General features: G+C 43.8%; 1 long non-coding RNA gene across 1 annotated transcript in view; it reads left to right on the forward strand.

The window, feature by feature from the left end:
- Positions 1–11,860, forward strand: part of LOC137375833 (uncharacterized) — a 28,964-nt gene extending 17,104 nt beyond the window's left edge. Inside the window, exons 2-3 of the long non-coding RNA XR_010976072.1 lie at positions 10,814–10,950; positions 11,063–11,860. This is a non-coding gene — a long non-coding RNA (uncharacterized lncRNA). The remainder of the gene's footprint in view (positions 1–10,813; positions 10,951–11,062) is intronic.
- The last annotated feature ends 7,765 nt before the right edge of the window (positions 11,861–19,625 follow it).

Here is a 19,625-nt window from a genome sequence, read left to right on the forward strand (position 1 = left end):
AGCCTATCCACCATCTACAAGGCACAAGTTAGGAGTGTGTTGGAATACTCTCCACTTGCCTGGATGGGTGCAGCTCCAACAACACTCAAGAAGCTCGACACCATCCAGGGCAAAGCAGTCCGCTTGATTGGCACCCCATCTACAAACATTCACTCCCTTCACCAACGATGCACAGTGGCAGCAGTGTGTACCATCTACAAGATGCTCTGCAGCAACGCACCAAGGCTCCTTAAACAGCACCTTCCAAACCCGTGACCTCTACCAACTAGAAGCACAAGGGCAGCAAATGCATGGGAACACCACCACCTGCAAGTACCCCTCCAAGTCACACAGCATCCTGACATGAAACTATATCGCTGCCGTTCCTTCACTGTCACTGGGTCAAAATCCTGGAACTCCCTTCCTAACAGCACTGTGGGTGTACCTACCCCACATGGACTGCAGCTGTTCAAGAAGGCAGCTCACCACCACCTTCTCAAGGGCAATTAGGGACGGGCAATAAATGCTGGCCTGGCCAGCGACGCCCACATCCCATGAATGAATAAAAAAAAAATTGGCATGGATCGAATATTGGCTAGCTAACAGGACACAGAGTAGGCAAAATTGGTCATTTTCTGGTTGGCAGGATGTAACAATTGGTGTGCCACAGTGATCAGTGCTGGGGCATCAACTTTTTACAATTTATATAAATGACTTGGATGAAGGGACCAAAGGTATGGTTGCTAAATTTCTTAGGCAAATTATCTAAAAGGTGAGAGTTACAGAGCCTGAGACGCAGAGGCATCGGTGTGTCCCAGTACATGAATTGCAAAAGGTTAGTATGCAGGTTTAGCAATTAATTAGGAAAGCTAATAGAATGTTTTTGTTTATTGCGAGGGGAATTGAATACAAAAGTAGGGACGTTATGCTTCAGTTATACAGGGCATTCGTGAGACTACATCTGGAGTACTGTTTACAGTATTGGTCTCCTTGTTTAAGGAAGGATATAAATGCGTTGGAAGCGGTTCAGAGAAGGTGTACTAGACTAATACCTGGAATGGGCAGGCTGTCTTATGAGGAAAGGTTGGACAGGCTAGGCTTGTATCCGCTGGATTTTAGGAGAGTAAAAGGCGACCTGATTGAAACATATAAGATCCTGAAGGCTCTTGACAGGGTGGACGTGGAAAGGATGTTTCCCCCTTGTGGGAGAATCTAGAACGAGGGGCCGCCCATTTAAGACAGAGATGAGGAGAAATGTTTTCTCTCAGAGGATCGTAAATCTTTGAAAGTCTCTTTCTCAAAGGCAGTAGAATCACAGTCTTTAAATATTTTTAAGGCAGAGGTAGATAGATTCTTGATAAGCAAAGGGTGAAAGGTTATCGGGGGTAGGTGGTAAAGTGGATTCGAGGTTACAACCAGATCAGCCATGATCTTATTGAATGGCGGAGCAGACTCGAGGGCCAAATGGCCTACTCCTGGTCCTAATTTGTATGTTCGTACATTTGTATATTTGATGTATTTTATTAAAAGATGTGTACTGAATGGCATCTTGGTATCTGTTTAAAATAAAATAATACATTTAACAGTTCCATTTTTTTCTGCAAACTTTGTTCGGTTTTGGACAATCCTGGCCACATTTCTAGTTTTAGGAACAGAAGTAATAAAATATTTTTTTTCCTAAAGTATTTTACATTTACAATGTTTAACTGAAATTGCCCATTTTCCAGTAGTAGAGTTCTTTGCTTAATTGTTGTTAGCACCAGAAAGCTGGCTAATCCAAAGATAGCACTAATAATGTCATTGTGGTATTTCTCAACTACCATAATATGCACTTAACGAGAGCTACTTTTATACCGTTCTTCAGCCACTAGTTCCAATAGTGTCAGTTTTCTGCTGTGAACAGCCACATCGGCATGAACCTACCAATGTTTTTTAGACTAGCGACAAGGAAGAGTTATTTTTCAGGGGATCTTTTTGGCTGCTACCAATCCTACTCATAACATCACTATGTGCATGCTATTAAACTGCCATGGCTAGCTCAGCATAAAGGTGGAATGTTGGATCCCATGGTGTAGCCAGTTTACAGAATACAAGCTGCACAATACAAAACTAAATGCAGTAGAATGGATGAGTTAGCTCAGTTTTCTGAGAATCCATGGTGCATTGTAAAAGCAGCTTAGGAAAAATAATAGCAAAGGCTATTAGCATCATGTGAATTTAGAAAAGAAAGGCTGAGCTACAACTAGCCAAAATGAACTGCAAACTAGATCTACATTTATATTACACAAAACCCATACTAGTGCTGTTGGCTCCCAAAAAGCCCAAAGTGAGCTTTCTGGACTCAGTAAAGTCAGACATGGTGATAACAAACTGGTTTTCCTAGCTTTGTACTTTTCTTATCTAGCAAATTGACTTTGTGGCTTCCACTGGCTGCACAAAATTTATATTTTCGGAGGTGGCAATGCCAGCCTTGCACTTAACCCATTATAAAATGGGTGTGGAGTTTGCAAGTTCTCCCTGTGTCTGCGTGGGTTTCCTCCGGGTGCTCCGGTTTCCTCCCACAAGCCAAAAGACTTGCAGGTTGGTAGGTAAATTGGCCATTATAAATTGTCACTAGTATAGGTAGGTGGTAGGGAAATATATAGGGACAGGTGGGGATGTCTGGTAGGAATATGGGATTAGTGTAGGGTTAGTATAAATGGGTGGTTGATGTTCGGCACAGACTCGGTGGGCCGAAGGGCCTGTTTCAGTGCTGTATCTCTAATCTAAAAAAAAAACAATTTGGGTAAATGAGTCTTTGAATGTCCTATGGGATTTCATTATTTAAGAAGTGAACGAGTTTTCTGTGCTGAAGGGGCAACCTACAAATATCCCTAAGTAACAGATTTTGGGGAAGGGCAGGAATGGATGGCATGCCACTGCTGACATTGCTGGCCTGGTTTGGCTCAATTCCCAGGCAATCTGAAGATCATTATGTGTTATACGCAATTATAATTGAACCGCACACATAAACTCTAAGAATAGCAAGGCATTTGCAAAACACTGGCAAATAGTGTCCTCTTAGTAAGCTCTAAAATATGCTATTACTAAGGGTAGAAAAGATTAATTCTTATTATATGAAGCAATATTCAATCTCATATAGTTTAATAATATTGGATTGATCAGCTTTTTATTGATTCAGCTTGTGTGAGTTATTCCATTCACAAGTACAAGAAGTTGAAACTTACGTCTTCATTTGTCAAGTATATCAGTGTACTCCATTGATGGAATGACTTGCCTGATATTTTATGTCAAATTATGTCAAAGTTATGAATGAAAAGCAACTGTTACTTTAATGGCAATTACATAAATTATATGACGCTCTTCAGATTCTGTAAGATCAGATTGCCAGTATTGCCAGTATCAATACTAGTATGCCCTACATTCCCCAAATTGGCTACATATTGCTTCAACCAGCTCTCTTCTGAAAGCTGTTTTGATAAAAGGATAGGTCCTGGTTAGTTACTGAGCACAATACACAACTGTGGTATTTCCAACAAAAATGCACCTATCAGTGTAAGGATCAACTTCTTAATTGTCCTGAATTTAGACTGAACACATAGTATTTTGGCATAAACTAATATTTTTTGATGTGGTTGAAATTTGATATGGGAATAGCAGATGTGAACACAGGGAATAGTGGAAATACTACTCAATACTACAGAAAGCCGAGAGGAGTATAGAAAGTGGAGGGGTGAGATCAAAAAGGAAATTGGGAAAGCAAAGAGAGGGCATGGAAGAATATTGGCAAGCAAAATCAAGGTGAACCCAAAGATGTTTTATCAATACATTAAGAGTAAGAGGATAACTAAGGAGAGAGTAAGGCCCATAAAAGCCCAAAAAGGGAACCTATGTATAGGAGCGGAAGATATTGTATAGTTCTTAATAAGTACTTTGCGTCTGTGTTCACAAAAGAGGGGGACAATGCAGATATTGTAGTTAAGGAGAAAGATTGTACAGTATTGCATGTGATAAACATAGGGAGAGAGGAAGTATTAATGGGATTAGCATCCTTGAAAGTTGATAAATTATCAGGGCCAAATGAAATGTATCGTAGGCTGTTAAAAGAAGCAAGAGAAGAAATAGCAGAGGGTCTGACCATCATTTTCTAGTCCTCACAGGATATAGGTGTGGTGCCGGAGGATTGGAGAATTGCTAATGTTGTACCTCTGTTTAAAAAGGGAGCGAAGGCTAGACCAAATAATTATAGGCCAGTCAGTCTAACCTCAGCAGTGGGCAAATTATTGGAATCTATTCTGAGACAGGATAAACTGTCACTTAGAAAGGCACAAGTCAATCTAAGATAGTCAGCATGGATTTGTTAAGGGAACATCTTGTTTGACAAACTTGATCAAATTTTTTGAAGAAGTAACAAGGAAGATAGATGAGGGTAGTGCGGTTGATGTGGTCTACATGGATTTTTAGCAAGGCTTTTGACAAGGTCCCACAAGGCAGACTGGTTAAAAAAATAAAATCCCATGGGATCCAGGGAAATGCAGCAAGGTGGATGCAAAATTGGCTCAGTGGCAGGAAACAAATGGTAATTGTTGACAGGTGTTTTTGCAACTGGAGGGCTGTTTCCAGTGGTGTTCCACATGGCTCAGTACTGGGTCCCCTGCTTCTTGTGGTGTATATTAACTATTTGGATGTAAATGTAGGGGGCATGGTCAAGACATTTGCGGACGATACAAAGATTGGCCGTGTGGTAGATAGCAAGGAGGACAGCTGTAGGCTGCAGGAAGATATTGATGGTCTGGTCAGATGGGCAGAAAAGTGGCAAATGGAATTCAACTTGGCGTAGTGTGAGGTGATGCATTTGGGAGGTCAAACAAGGCAAAAGAAATACATGATTAATGGGAAAATACTGAGAAGTGTAGAGGAACTAAGGGACCTTGGAGTGAATGTCCACAGATTCCTGAAGGTAGCAGAACAGGTCGATAAGGTGATTAAGATGGCATAGGGAATCCTTTCTTTTATTAGCCGAGGTATAGAATACAAGAGCTGGGATGTTATGCTGGAACTGTATAACATATTGGTTAGGTCACAACTTGAATACTGTGTGCAGTTCTGGTCACCTCATTACAGAAATGATGTAATTGCACTAAAAAGGGTACAGAGGAGATTTACGAGGATGTTGCCAGGAATGGAAAAATGCAGCTATGAGGAAAGATTGGATAGGCTGGGATTGTTCTCCTTGGAACAGAGAAGGCCGAGGGGCGATCTGATTGAAATGTACAAAATTTTCAGGGGCTTGGATAGAGTGGAGGTGAAGGGTCTAGTCACCTTAGCAGAGAGGTCAGTGACGAGGGGTCATAGATTTAAAGTGATTGGTAGAAAAATTAGAGGGGAGATGAGGAAAGCCTTTCTCACCTAGAGGGTGGTGATGGTCTGGAACTCACTGCCTGATAGGGGAGTTGAGGCAGAAATCCTCAACTCACTCAAAAGGAGTCTGGATATGCACCTCAAGTGCCGTAATCTGTAGGGCTATGGACCAAATGCTAGAAGGTGGGATTAGAATAGGTGGATTGTTTTTCAGCCAGCACAGACATGATGGACCTCTTTCTATGCCTTAAACTTTCTAGGATTCTGATACTAGAGCTAGATGCTGTTACTTTTATCTTAGAATATGAGGAATAGGAACAGGTGTAGGCCAGACGGCCCCTTGAGCCTGCCCCGCCATTCTATAAGATGATGGCTGATCTTCTACATCAGCTCTGTTTACCTGCCCTATCCCCATATCCCTTGATTCCAAAGATCTATCAATCTCTGTCTTGAATATACTCAACAACTGAGCATCCACAGCCCTCTGAGGTAGAGAATTCCAAAGATTCACAACCCTCTGAGTGAAGAAATTTCTCTGCATCTCAGTCCTAAATGGCTGACCCCTTATCCTGAGACTATAATCCCTAGTTCTAGACTTTCCAATCAAGGAAACAGCCTCTCAACAGCTACCCTCTTGAGTCCCTAAGAATTATATACATTTCAATGAGTTCACCTCTCATTCTTTAATATGCCAAAGAATAATGGCCCCTCTCTGCTCAATCTTTCCTCATACTACTCAATCTCTCATAGGACAGTCCTTCTATCCCATCAATCAAAACTGAGTATTTCCAGCACTTTCTGTTCTCACCCGTTCACTGATGCCCAGTTTGGGGTTCCGCCAAGACCACTTAGCTCCAGACTTCATTACAGCCTTGGCCCAAACATGGATAAAAGAGCTGAATTCCAGAGTGACTGCCCTTAACATCAAGGCAGCACTTGATGGAATTAGGACACGGGCAGCAGAGTTTTGGATGACCTCAAGTTGACAGAGGGTAGATTGTGGGAGGCTGGCCCAGATGGCTGTTGCTCATCTTGAATTTGCTCTGGGGATGTGAGTTGAATCTTGCTCTTGGGAGCCAATGATGATAAAGCTGGAAGGGTTTGGGTGAAGTGCATATAGTCATTATAGAAGAATGTATGTGATGAGACTATGTAGAATTTGAGATTGAGGATGACTTTGGGTGATTCGGGATCAGGAATAGTTGTGCATCTATAAGGAAATTCTAGGTGATATGTCCCCTGCTTTGTGTCTAGCTGCGGCATCTCCCACTCCCCTCGTGATCATGGCCTGCACTGCATCCTCAAGTACAGTGATTTCATGCAGACATGGTTGACCACCCTCAGTCAGGTCCTGCTGCTGCCTGTTGCGTGCTATCTTGTCCTGGAAGAAAAAGAGTGGTGATTGTGAATTAGTGTATTGACAGATGTATTTGTGTGTGTGTGTGAGATGGTTTATATGGTTCAAGACCTGTGAGATGCATCTAAGGTGTGAGTAATATCTGTGAAAGATACAATAGTGTAGGTGTGTGAGTGTCAGTGTGTTGTTAGATAGTGGATGAAGTGTGCTGAGGTTGTGATGCTAGTGGTGGTGTTGCATTTATTGAGAAGTGTGTTATGAGATGGGATCTTCCTTTAAATACTCATGTCAAATCATTAAATTTCTGAAGCCATGTACTTGGGCCAGGGCACCTGGCTGTCACCTTCTAAGCAATCTCCTCCCACATGTGTCACATCAGTTTCCTCAGTGGTCTCCTGCCCTCCTGCAGGTAGAGAACATCCCTCCTCCTCTCTACCTCCTCCACCAGAACCTCTGATGCTACATCAGAGAACCTGGGCACCTTCTCTCCAGGTCCTTGAGTCATCCTTCCACATTGGCTTCTCTCCCAGCCAGCACACACCACAACTTCAGTGGAAGTGGATGAGTGCAGGCTACATGTAGAACTCCACAAAAATTGTGTCGAATCAGTCCTTAAGTGATAAACCTGCAGTTGTCCATTTCAGCAACTGCAGGCACTTTTAAGTCATGATAATCTTCAATTAGCTCAAAAATTTGCATACTAAATCCACACTTTCAAACAGCCATTTCTGATTATTGCAGCACCCATTTAGTATCTGTTTTCACCCTTTGGGCAAAATAACTCCCTCTATCTCTGTTAGCGGACCTCCCTCAGTACTAGGCGTTCCTGTTGGTTCACTGATTTCAGAGGCAGTGCCGACTACTGGGTTAAGTAAAAGAATTGAACTGTCGCTAAATTGCCAATTGACTGTTTCTGTGCTTACATACACATGTCACTTCTGGAGAGCATCTCATCTATAGGAACATTTAAAATATTTTGGAATGAACCAGTCTTTGGAATTGCTCTTTTATTGTTGCCTGAACTCATTTTCTACGTACAAGGAAACAAGTAACTGCTGAATACCATACTGTTGCCCTACCAGCTTCCATTTCAAGCATGCTAAGGTTTTTGTTCTCATACAAGCCTTGGAGTCTGGATTTCTAAGTCTTTGCAGAATCCATAAGAGGTAAATGATATGTGTCCATAGTATGTAGGTTTGAAGTTTGCACTGCAGATACTACTAATGTTGTCATATGCTTAATAAAAGAGCACCAATTCTCCATAACATCCTTGGTGGGAGATAGCAACGTATGTCCTGATGTTCGATTACTCCATACTACCAAGACCACCTTCCAATCAATGTCTACATACAAGGAAACAAGTAACTACTGAATACCATACTGTTGCTCTACCAGCTTCCATTTCAAAGCATGCAAAGGTTTTTGTCCTCATACAGCTCAAAATGGGCACAGCATATGAGCCTGTACCCTATACCACATGGCCTTCATCAATTCCCAGTACCTTTACCCCAGTGCTCAGTGCTTCATATTGTGCTTACTTATTGACATAGCGTCTTGTCTTTGAGTGCACCTGGTCCACATGTTCTATGAAGAGAAGAGTATAATTATAAGTACGTAAGCACATTGATATAATTGGGTACTGCAGCATTATTCCAGGCACTCTAATGGTCAGCTCTGTTAGCTCTGCCTTTTTCTCCAACCTCCACAGTCCCAATACATTCTGAACTCTTCATCCTGAACAATTCAACCACAGCTTCTTCACATGGAATTGTGGCAAACCTCTTTCAGGCACCATCGCACAAAATGCAATTAATTGCCATTTCTATTGTAACAAAGATGTCAACATGTAGAGGAACATTTCTTGTCACCATTAATTTCACCATAGCTACAAGTGACACTTAAAAACTAATTTGAAATTGGAGCAACAAATATGAACAACAAAAATTAAAAACAAATGTTGCTCAAATGCAAACCAGGTTGGTCAGAATCTGAAAGAAAATGTGAGATGAATACCTTAGGTGTGATATCATCAAAACTTATTTTAGTAAAGATCACTATGGCATTACTCATGGGTAGGCTGGTACTTCAAACATGAATTGTTGTTACTATAGTACCACTGCAGCCAAAATGTAAGTTTCCTTTTTTTTATTCCTTTTGTGGGATGCAGGTATTGCTGGCAAGGCCAGTATTTATTGCCCATCCCTAATTGCCCTTGAACTGAGTGGCTTGCTAAGCCATTTCAGAGGGCATTTAAAAGTCAACCACATTGCTGTGGGTCTGGAGTCACATGTGGGCCAGACTAGGTAAGGACAGCAGATTTCCTTCCCTAAAGGACATTAGTGAACCAGATGGGTTTTTACAACAATTGACAATGATTTCATGGTCACCATTAGACTAGCTTTTTTTATTAATTGAATTCTAATTTCACCATCTGCTGTGGTGAACCCATGCCCCCAGAGCATTAGCCTGGCCTCTAGATTACTAGTCCAGTGACATTACCACTACGCCACCGGCTCCCCTATTATTCCTATTGCTTGGATCAGTGTTACAAGCTCCTTATTTGGGCATCACCGTTGCATAATACTGTTAGGTGGCATTGCGATAGGACTTCCCATTATAAAGCTACCTGTCATGCAGGCACAGCTGCAGTTGCACACTCCAACAAAAAAGCTTCCAAGCTCCAGTATCCCAGATTTTGGAAATATTGACAGAATCCATCCACCAGCTATCTTTCTCTTCAAGTAGATTTTAATTTTTCTCTTTCTTTTACAGTTTTAAAAAATGTTGAATGTAATTTTTCCTGCTTTCTAGGGCCTTTCTGCCTTTTACGCTTCTGCCTCTCCTCCAATTAATATATTGATTCCAACTTAGTCCTTCTGGTCTGCACTTTGTCTAGATCCTCTAGTCTGCCTTTCTATTCTTTTTAAATATAACATTTATTTTGAAGTAAAGGACATGCCACCACTGCCTATATCACACTAACACTCCACTGGCTCATGGTATGGCTGCCAAGATATGTTTTTAGACCTGCCCCAGCAACCACATGTCCCATCACCACCACCTCCACCGCCCCACCCCATGCCACTCCACCCGACACATCCTGCTGACTGTGCTTTGGCCTTGATTACCTTATTGTCACTGATCACACCTTTATAAGCTCATGACTCCCAGTCTCTGCAGGCTCCCCACCCTGATAGTTCCCCATATTGGTCCACTCCCTGGCCGGGATTTTATGAGTCCCGCGGTGTTCCCAATGGCAAACGGGAAGTTGGCGTAACTTCTTCTGCCATTTTTCACATATCCCATGCAATTCTAGATTTAAATGCACGGTGCGGCAATGGGCATGGGAGACACATGAGATCATGCAGTGAGGATGGCCTTCCATTGGTGGAATCTGCCGTCACTGGGTCAAGCACCATGATCATCACGGTTATAAAGCATTCTGTGCTTCCAGCCTCCAGGAGCAGCAGCCTTTGTGTTATGTAAGTCTCTTCAGAGTTACCAAAATTAAACCTTTAACTTATTTGTAAATGCTTTTTCTTCCTTAATTTGTCAAACCCAGACCCAACTCCCCATTATTTTCCCCCTGCAACAAAATCAAAGCAAATGTCAGTCAGCAGGCAGCGTCCCGCCCCATGGTTCAGTGATGCCTCCCTGCAGGTTCTCCTCCAGGCCGTCAGGGAAAGGCGGGAGGTCCTCTACCCGGCAGGTGGAATCAGAAGAACCTCCTGCCTGACTAAGGTGGCGTGGATTGAAGTAGCAGAGGAGATTCTGAATGGTGGGGTGACGCGCAGAACCTGGGTTCAGTGTCGGAAACTTATCAATGATTTACTCAGATCGGCGAGGGTAAGTGGTCTTGGTGAAGCTGCTGCATTATTTTCATCCCTGGCTCCATGACTTTAAGACAGTGGATAGACGAGGCATGCAGAGGAATGCGTGAGCAGCCTTGTTGCCGTACACAAGATGTTTGTGCACAAAGATTATGACTGGCATTGTTTATGTGCTTGGGGGATGTACCATGCGAAAGCCATTCCGGAATGAGTGATGTTGATGCATGTATACAATGGGTGTGATGCATCTTTTGACATGTCATTAAATCTGCACTGTCTCCTGCAGGATAAACGAAGATGCAACCAGCTTGAGTGTTCTAAAACAGGTGGAGGTGCTGATACTGGCTGAGGAAGAGGTGCAAGAAATCGCTGGAGAGGAGGGAGGCAGGGCAATCGCAGAAGACGAGGCAGGATCCACAAGACGTAAGGATGAAGTGTCATCTCCACTCTTGCAGCCATCTGTGCACACCAAAGGAAAGTTTGTGAATTCATGCAGCTGATGCTTAATGCTCCTCTATTTGTGTCTCCACTGCAGGTGCCCACACTCGAGTCACAGAATGCCACAAGGCCCAAGACTTCTCCTCTGGAGAGGAAGATGAAGCCAATGCCCCAGAGGGTGCACCGTTACCTGCCTATTCTTCCACCTCTGCCAGTACAGATACATCCGCAGGGAGGGTTAAGAATAGAATCAGGGTCACAAGCTGGTGACCACAACACAGACATGTCCCAGCACCTGAGGGAGCATGTGCCAGCCGGGCCCCCTGACAATCAGAGGTCTGCTGGGGACCAGGTTCCTGCTCAGCCCCACACTCATGATGATCCTCTGTTTGTTGTTTAGGTTAGTTTAGTTATACAGCACTGAAACAGGCCCTTCGGCCCACCGAGTCTGTGCCGACCATCAACCACCCATTTATACTAATCCTACACTAATCCCATATTCCTACCACATCCCCACCTGTCCCTATATTTCCCTACCACCTACCGATACTAGGGGCAATTTATAACGGCCAATTTACCTACCAACCTGCAAGTCTTTTGGCTTGTGGGAGGAAACCGGAGCACCCGGAGAAAACCCACGCAGCCACAGGGAGAACTTGCAAACTCCACACAGACAGTACCCAGAATTGAACCCGGGTCGCTGGAGCTGTGAGGCTGTGGTGCTAACCACTGTGCCACTGTGCCGCCCCTGTGTTGCTATGAGAAGTCTGCTGGATGTGCAGTAAAGCCACGTGGAAAATATGTCGGAGATGCCTGAGGTCATGCGTGGCTTTGATGTGCCATGGAGGAGTCCATGCAGGCCATGACGTCTGCTATATCCCAAGCATATGAGCGTATGGTTTCCTCAGTTGAAAGTTTGGTGAGCTCTGTGGCAAGTCTGGTTGAGCACTCAAACCATATGTGATCTTACCTGCACTCCATCGCTGTTGCCGTGGGATCCATGCAGCAGAGTCTAAGCGAGAGGGGAAAGAGGAGCCTGGACCTACCTGCAGGTCCTTCCTCTCAGGGAGACAGACAGGTGCCATCGTGTACACAGATGGAGGAGAAGCACATGCCAGCTGCCCCGGGGCCCTCCTCTCAGGACACTCCCAGGGTAAGTGGCCTCTCATCCTCCCCCCAACATTAACCCACTTATCTCCAGCAGGTGAACACCTGGAGGCTACTCAATCATCATTGCTGCAGAACCCAGTCGGATGGAGCCACCAAGGCCCTGTCCCTCCAGAGGATGCCGCCATGGTCATCCACAGCAATGGGGCAGCGCACTGAGCAGACTGCCTCCACCTCAGCTGCTAATGTCAGGGTTTCACCTAGACTTAGTGGTAGGAAACGTAAGAAGAAACAGTTTTGAGCATGAAGGTGGCACGGGTGCTGTAAATATTGTGCACATTTTCAATACATATTTATTTAGTTTAGTATTTGATGCACTCTCGTAAATCATTTGTTTGGTTTCATTTGGAAAGGAAAATGTTTGTTGGAGGCTTATGGCTGGAATGCATTGATGTTTGCAATGCATTTCAGCAAGTGTCCAGTGTCCATTTTTTCATTTTGATGTTAGCCTTCAGTCCTCAATGATGGCTATTTGTCTTTTGCATATTTTGAAATGATAAAACTACCAACGTGCCTTCCTTCATGGTTCTGCGGTCACACCTTACTTCCCTTGCATTATTGTGTACTCCGTTCTATCGTAGCCCAGAGAAAATTAGATCTGCCAGTCACATCAAAGTGCTGTACAATATTTTCAATCGAAACACAGGTCTCTTTTAATGAAGTAGATAGCATACAGGCCGTTTGACACATCTTCACTGCAGGTTCATGTGCCGTTGTCAGAAGAGCAATGACGAAAACCTCAGGTGTATGTGAACATACCTGGAGAATGTTTGTTTTCTCCTCCCAACATTCCTTTTTAAAGTGGCTTGTTGCTAGCTGAAACGTGAAAATATTAGGTTTTCCATGATGTCCCTTGTATGTCTCTCCATATCCCTTATATCTATAATGGCATGTTTGCATTGTTGTCCTCCTCACCTTCTTCATAGTCATCCTCATCTGAGGGGGACTGGTGTTCCTCTCATGTGCCTGCAGAAAATTGCCGTATCTAATTGCCAGGTTGTGTAATGCACTGTAGACAACGATTATTTGTAGACCTTCTCTGGGGTGTACTAAAGACCCCCACCAGACTGGTCAAAGCAACAGAAGCGCATTTTCAACATGCCACTGGTGTGCTCGATGATGGCTCTGGTGAATGCATGAGCAGCAATGTATTGCTCTTCAGCTGCGCTTTGGGGATGTTGCACTGGCGTCATTAACCATGTACAAAGGGGATAACTGTTGTCACCCAGGATCCAGCCGTCCACTTCGGCTTGTTCATCAAAAGCTCCTGGCAGCTGTGATTTCTTTAAAATGTATGAGTTGTGACAGCTCCCCGGAAAGGTGTGCAAATCTGCATTATTATTCTCCTGTGATCGCAAACCCGTTATATGTTCAAAGACTGGAAGGGTTTGCAATTCACAAATGCAGCAGGTTGGTCGCAGGGAGTTGTAATAGCTACATGGGTGCAGCCGATCACCCCTTGCACTCTAGGGATCCCAGCGAAGGCAGCACAGGTCGCAGACCTAGCTGCCTGGCTGTCTTCATCTATAGGTACGTAGGTGAACTCATTGGCATGATGAAATAGGGCATTGGTCACCTCTTTGATATACCTGGTTGCAGACTGTGATATGCCACATATGTCGCCTGTTGATCCTGGAAGGCACTGCTCGCCAAAATATTGAGTGCAGCAGTCACCTTGAGGGCAAGTGGCATGGAATTTCCACCAAACCCAAGCAGTTGCATGATCCTACAAATTTCTGTGACCATTTCATGTGACATTCTTAGATGACTCTGGCATTGGGTCTCTGACATTTGAAGGTGATTTGTCCTTGTCCTGATGATGCGATGATCTGCCAGCACCCGTCTTCGATAATGCTATTCCTGGATCTTGCCATTCGCAGGATCCTCATCTGCTTGTTCTGCCTGTTTCTGGCATTCAAGCATCATGCATTGAGGGAAAAGAGCCATCCTTAGTCGCTCCCTCTGCTCTTCTTCCCATGGTATTAGGCAAATTGGATATATGACACCCGTGTTGCAGCAGCTTTGCAAATAATAAAATTCAGCCTTCTGCTGCCAGTCGGCTGCACCATTGCTGCAATGAGCAGTTCTCTTTTCTGTGCCTTAAAATTGCAGCCAGGTTGTGTACCTACCCACCATCATTTGTCTCTTCCGACTCACCTTGCAATCCTTCAGTGGCCAGATGGTTTGCATTATTGTTCAAGAAAATAGTACCTTCCAACCTCCTTTTGCAACCTCCCAGCCTGCACCCATCACCCTTGACCCACCCAGTGTACCTTAACCCTTCCCTCCCTTACCATTGAACCTTCCCACTCTACCATGGACAGTGTCACAATAAATTTTTTCATGCCATCCCTCCCCCCGTTCCTACTCCCGTTACCTTCGAAATGCCCACTCTGACCCTTGATCTTCCTGAAATCCACCTGAATATTATTGGCGACTCCTGTTTCCCTCCCTATGTTGCCATTGAGTACCCAGCCCTAAGTCTCAATCTTGCCCCCCTACAGAATCCATTTGCTGCTATTGACTGTGACCGTTCACTCTGCCAACCAATACCCTGAGTTCGCCCCACAAGTCCCTGACGTTGGCACTCATCTCTCGCTTTAGGCTCCTCATGACCATCTGTCGACTGTAATACTCAAATCAACCCACCACCCCGACAGCCACTGACATCCAGCTCCAGCAGCAATAACAACCTTTACATACCCTGGACGCACCGCTTCTCCCTTCCCTGCTCCTCTACGCACCCGATCATCCCAGCCTTTGTCCTCGCAAGTACCCTCCCCTGCTCCTCCATGTCTGCAGTAAGTGTTTGCAGCTCGAAGAGCTTCAGATCAGAGTCATTGAATTGTAGTCCGAGCTGCAGACACATTAGGGAGAGGGAAAGTTACCTGGAGGGGAAAGGATGCGGTCAAACCCCTTAGGATAGGGTCTTCTGATTTGGTCAGTGGTCAGGGACAGGAGAGTGTGGCTGCAGCTGAGGCAGGTAAGGGGACCCAGAGGGCAGGAGTGCAGGAGCCTCAGCCTTTGCGATTGCCCAACAGGTTTGAGGTTCTTTCAGCTTGTTTGGATGAGAGTGGGGCTGCAGGGTGGATGAGCAACCTGACCATGGCACCATGGTACAGGAAGCCATTCAAGTGGAGGGAGAAAAAATGAATGTAGTGGTAGTAGGAGACAGTATAGTTAGGGGGATTGACACTGTTCTCTGCAGCAAAGAGCGGGAGTCCAGACGGCTGTGCTGCCTACCCGATGCCAGGGTTCGGGACCTCTGCTTGTGGCTGGAGAGGAATTTACAGTGGGAGGGGGACGATCCAGTCTTCGTGGTCCATGTAGGTACTAATGACATAGGCTGGATAAGGAAAGAGGTTCTGCATAGTCAGTATGAGGAACTAGGCGCCAAAATTAAGAAGCAGAACCTCAAAAGTAATAATCTCTGGATTATTACCTGAGCCACGTGCAAATTAGCATAGGGCAAATGAGATTAGAGAAATTAATGTGTGGCTCAAAGACTTGTGTGGTAAAAGTGGGTTCCGGTTTGTGGCGCACTGGCACCAGTACTGGGGAAAGTGGTGGCTGTACTGTTGGGACGGTCTACACCTGAACCGTGCTGGGTCTGATGTTCGAGCGAACTGCATAACGAGGGAAGTAGAGAGGGTTTTAAACTGAATAATAGGGGCAAGGGATCAAATTTGGGAAGATATGGTAAATCAAGGAGTCGAGACAAGGCAAGAGAGAAAGGTATTAATATGGGAAATGATAAACAGACTGTGGCGGGAAGGGACAGAGTGTACAAATCTAAGAGTAAATCAACAGATAAGGCTAGAGGTTACAAAAGTAATAAAAGGACAAAACTAAAGGCTCTGTATCTGAAGGTACATAGCATTCGAAACAAAACAGATGCACTGAGAGCATAAATAAAAATAAATAAGTACAATCCGATAGCCATTACAGAGACATGGCTGCAGGTTGACATAGATTGGGACCTGAATATTGAAGGGTAGATGGCATTTAGGAAGGACAGGAAGCTAGGAAAATGTGGAGCGGTAGCTCTGTTAATTAATGATGGTATTAGCGCAATAGAGAGGGATGACTTAAGTTCAGGAAACCAGGATGTAGAAGCAGTTTGGGGAGAGGTGAGAAATCATAAAGGCAAGAAGTTAGTTGTGCGAGAGGTGTACAGGCCACCTAACATTAAGCACACTGAAGGATGGGGTATAAAGGAAGAAATAATGGCAGCTTTTCAGAAAGGTACAGCGATAATTATGGGGAATTTTAACCTTCCATATAGACTGGAAAAATCAGATGGGCAGAGGTAGCCTAGATGAGGAGTGCAGAGAATGTTTTCGGGATAATTTCTGGGAACAGTACATTCTAGAGCCAACCAGAGAGCAGGTTATACAAGACCTGGTATTGTGAAATGAGATAGGATTAATTAATGACCTCATAGTTAAGGTGCCCCTAGGTAGCAGTGATCATAATATGATTGAATTTTACATTCAGTTTGAGGGAGAGAAGAGTGGGTCCAAGACTAGTATTTTAAACTTCAATAAGGGCAATTATGAGGGCATGAAAGCAGAGCTAGCTAAAGTGAACTGGCAAATTAGGTTAAGGGATAGGTCAACAGAGATGCAGTGATAGACATTTAAGGGGATATTTCAGAATACACAGAATAGATACATTTCAATGAGAAAGAAAAATTCCAAGGCTGGGACCCACCATCCGTGGTTAACTAAAATAGTTAAAGATAGTATCAAACTTAAAGAAAAAGCATGTAATTGCGCAAAGATGGGAAGCAGGTCAGAAGATTGGACAGAATATAAAAAGCAGCAAAGAATGACGAAAAGATTGATAAGGAAGGTAAAATTAGAGTACAAGAGAAAGCTAGCTAGAAATATAAAGACAGATAGTAAGAGTTTCTATAGATATTTAAAAAAGAAAAGAGTTAACAAAGTGAGTGTTGGTCCTATAGAAAATGAGTCTGAGGAATTAATAATGGATAATAAGGAGATGGCAGATGAATTGAACAGGTATTTTAAATTGGTCTTCACTATTGAGGATACAAATAACATCCCAGTATTAGCTGTAGGTCAGAAAATGAAGGGAGGGCGGAACTCTAAAAAAATTACAATCACCAGGGAAGTGGTACTGAACAAATTGTTGGAGCTGCGGGCTGGCAAGTCCCCAGGTCCTGATGGACGTCATCCTAGGGTGTTAAAAGAAGTGGCTAGTGAGGTAGTTTATGTTTCCAATTTTAATTTTCCAAAATTCCTGAGATTCGGGGAAAGTTCCGTTAGATTGGAAAATAGTGAATGTAACTCCTTTATTCAAAAAGGAAGGGAGACAGAAAGCAGGAAACTACAGGCCAGTTAGATTAACATCTGTCTTAGGGAAAATGTTAGAAGCTATTATTAAGACGTTATAGCAGGGCATTTAGAAAAATTCAAGGTAATCAGGCAGAGTCAACATGGTTTTGTGACAGGGAAATCATGTTTAACCAATTTATTGGAGTTCTTTGAGAGAGTTACAAGTACTGTGGATAAAGAGGAACTGGTGGATGTATTGTACTTAGATTTCCAGAAGGCATTTGATAAGGTACCACATGAAAGGTTATTGCAGAAAATAAAAGCTCATGGTGTAGGGGGTAACATATTGGCATGGATAGAAGATTGGCCAGCCAACAGGAAACAGAGAGTAGGCATATATTGGTCATTTTCTGGTTGGCAAGATGTAACAAATGGTGTGCCACAGGGATCTGTGCTGGGGCCTCAACTTTTTACAATTTATATAAATGACTTAGATGCAGGGACCGAAGGTATTGTTGCTAAATTTGCTGATGACACAAAGATAGGTAGGAAGGTAACTTGTGAAGAGGACATAAGGGGACTGCAAAGGGATGTAGATAGATTAAGTGAGTGGGCAAAGACCTGGCAAATGGAGTATAATGTGGGAAAGTGTGAAATTGTCCACTTCGGCAGGAAGAATAAAAAAGAAGCATATTATCTAAATGGTGAGAGAGTGCAGAGTTCTGAGATGCAAAGGGATAAAAGCCAAATATTGCAGATGCTGGAAATCTGAAATAAAAACAAGAAATGCTGGAAATACTCAGCAGGTCTGGCAGCATCTGTGGAGAGAGAAGCAGAGTTAACGTTTCAGGTCAGTGCTCCTTCATCAGAACTGGCAAAAGTTAGAAATGTAATAGGTTTTAAGCCAGTTCTGATGAAGGGTCACTGATCTGAAACGTTAACTCTGCTTCTCTCTCCACAGATACTGCCAGACCTGCTGAGTATTTCTAGCATTTCTTGAGATGCAGAGGGATCTGGGTGTCCTAGTGCATGAATCGCAAAAGGTTAGTATGCAGGTACAGCACGTAATTAGGAAAGCTAATACAATGTTATCGTTTATCGCGAGGGGAATTGAATACAAAAGTAGGAATGTTGTGCTTCAGCTACACAGGGCATTGGAGTATTGTGTACAGTGCTGGTCTCCTTATTTAAGGAAGGATGTAAATGCGTTGGAGGCAGTACAGAGAAGGTTTACTAGACTAGTACCTGGAATGGGCGGGCTGTCTTATGAGGAAAGATTGGACAGGCTAGGCTTGTATCCGCTGCAATTTAGAAGAGTAAGAGGTGACTTGATTGAAACATATAAGTTCCTGAGGGGTCTTGCAGGGTGATGTGGAAAGGATGTTTCCCCTTGTGTGAGAATCTAGAACTTGGGGTCACTGTTTAAAAATAAGGGTTCGCCCATTTAAGACAGAGATGAGGAGAAAATTTTTTCTCTGAGGGTCGTGAGTCTTTGGAATTCTCTTCCACAAACAACAGTGGAAGCAGAGCTTTGAATATTTTTAAGGCTGAGGTAGATAGATTCTTGATAAGCAAGGGTGTGAAAGGTTATCAGGGGTAGGTGGAAATATGGAGTAATCAATTTAGCCATGAACTTATTGAATGGCGGAGCAGGCTCGAGGGGCCGAGTGGCCTACTCCTGCTCCTAAGCAGGAGTTGTGTTGTATGTTCAGACACAACTACACAAAGCCGACTGCTGCACGTCACTTTTAAACGAACATGAACCGGGTAACATGGGAATACTGCTCGCTGTTCACTTAATCTGGCTGATATGACTTAATTTGAACTAAGTGTAGGATAATGAGTATTCATGGTATGGTAATGAATGGAAAGCTGTGATCTGCAACAGATCCGGGGAACTCCGGACCGCCGCAAACACGCTGCTGACTCAATTTCGCTGAAAAATCCCGCCATCAGAAATCCAAAACTACACCTCACGTGTGATTAAATCACCCTGCACATCACCAAAGGTGCTCTTGTGGGACCCATAAAATTCCACCCTCTGTCTGTAATTGATTTGGGGGAAGATGGTGGTGTGGTAGTAATATCACTGAACTAGGCCTAGGCTAATGCCCTGGGGACATGGGTTCAAATTCCACCATGGTAGCTGGTGGAATTTAAATTCAATTAATTAATAAATTCAATTACTTAATT

This window comes from Heterodontus francisci, chromosome 12 (genome assembly GCF_036365525.1).
Source record: "Heterodontus francisci isolate sHetFra1 chromosome 12, sHetFra1.hap1, whole genome shotgun sequence".
Classification (NCBI taxonomy): Eukaryota; Metazoa; Chordata; class Chondrichthyes; order Heterodontiformes; family Heterodontidae; genus Heterodontus; species Heterodontus francisci.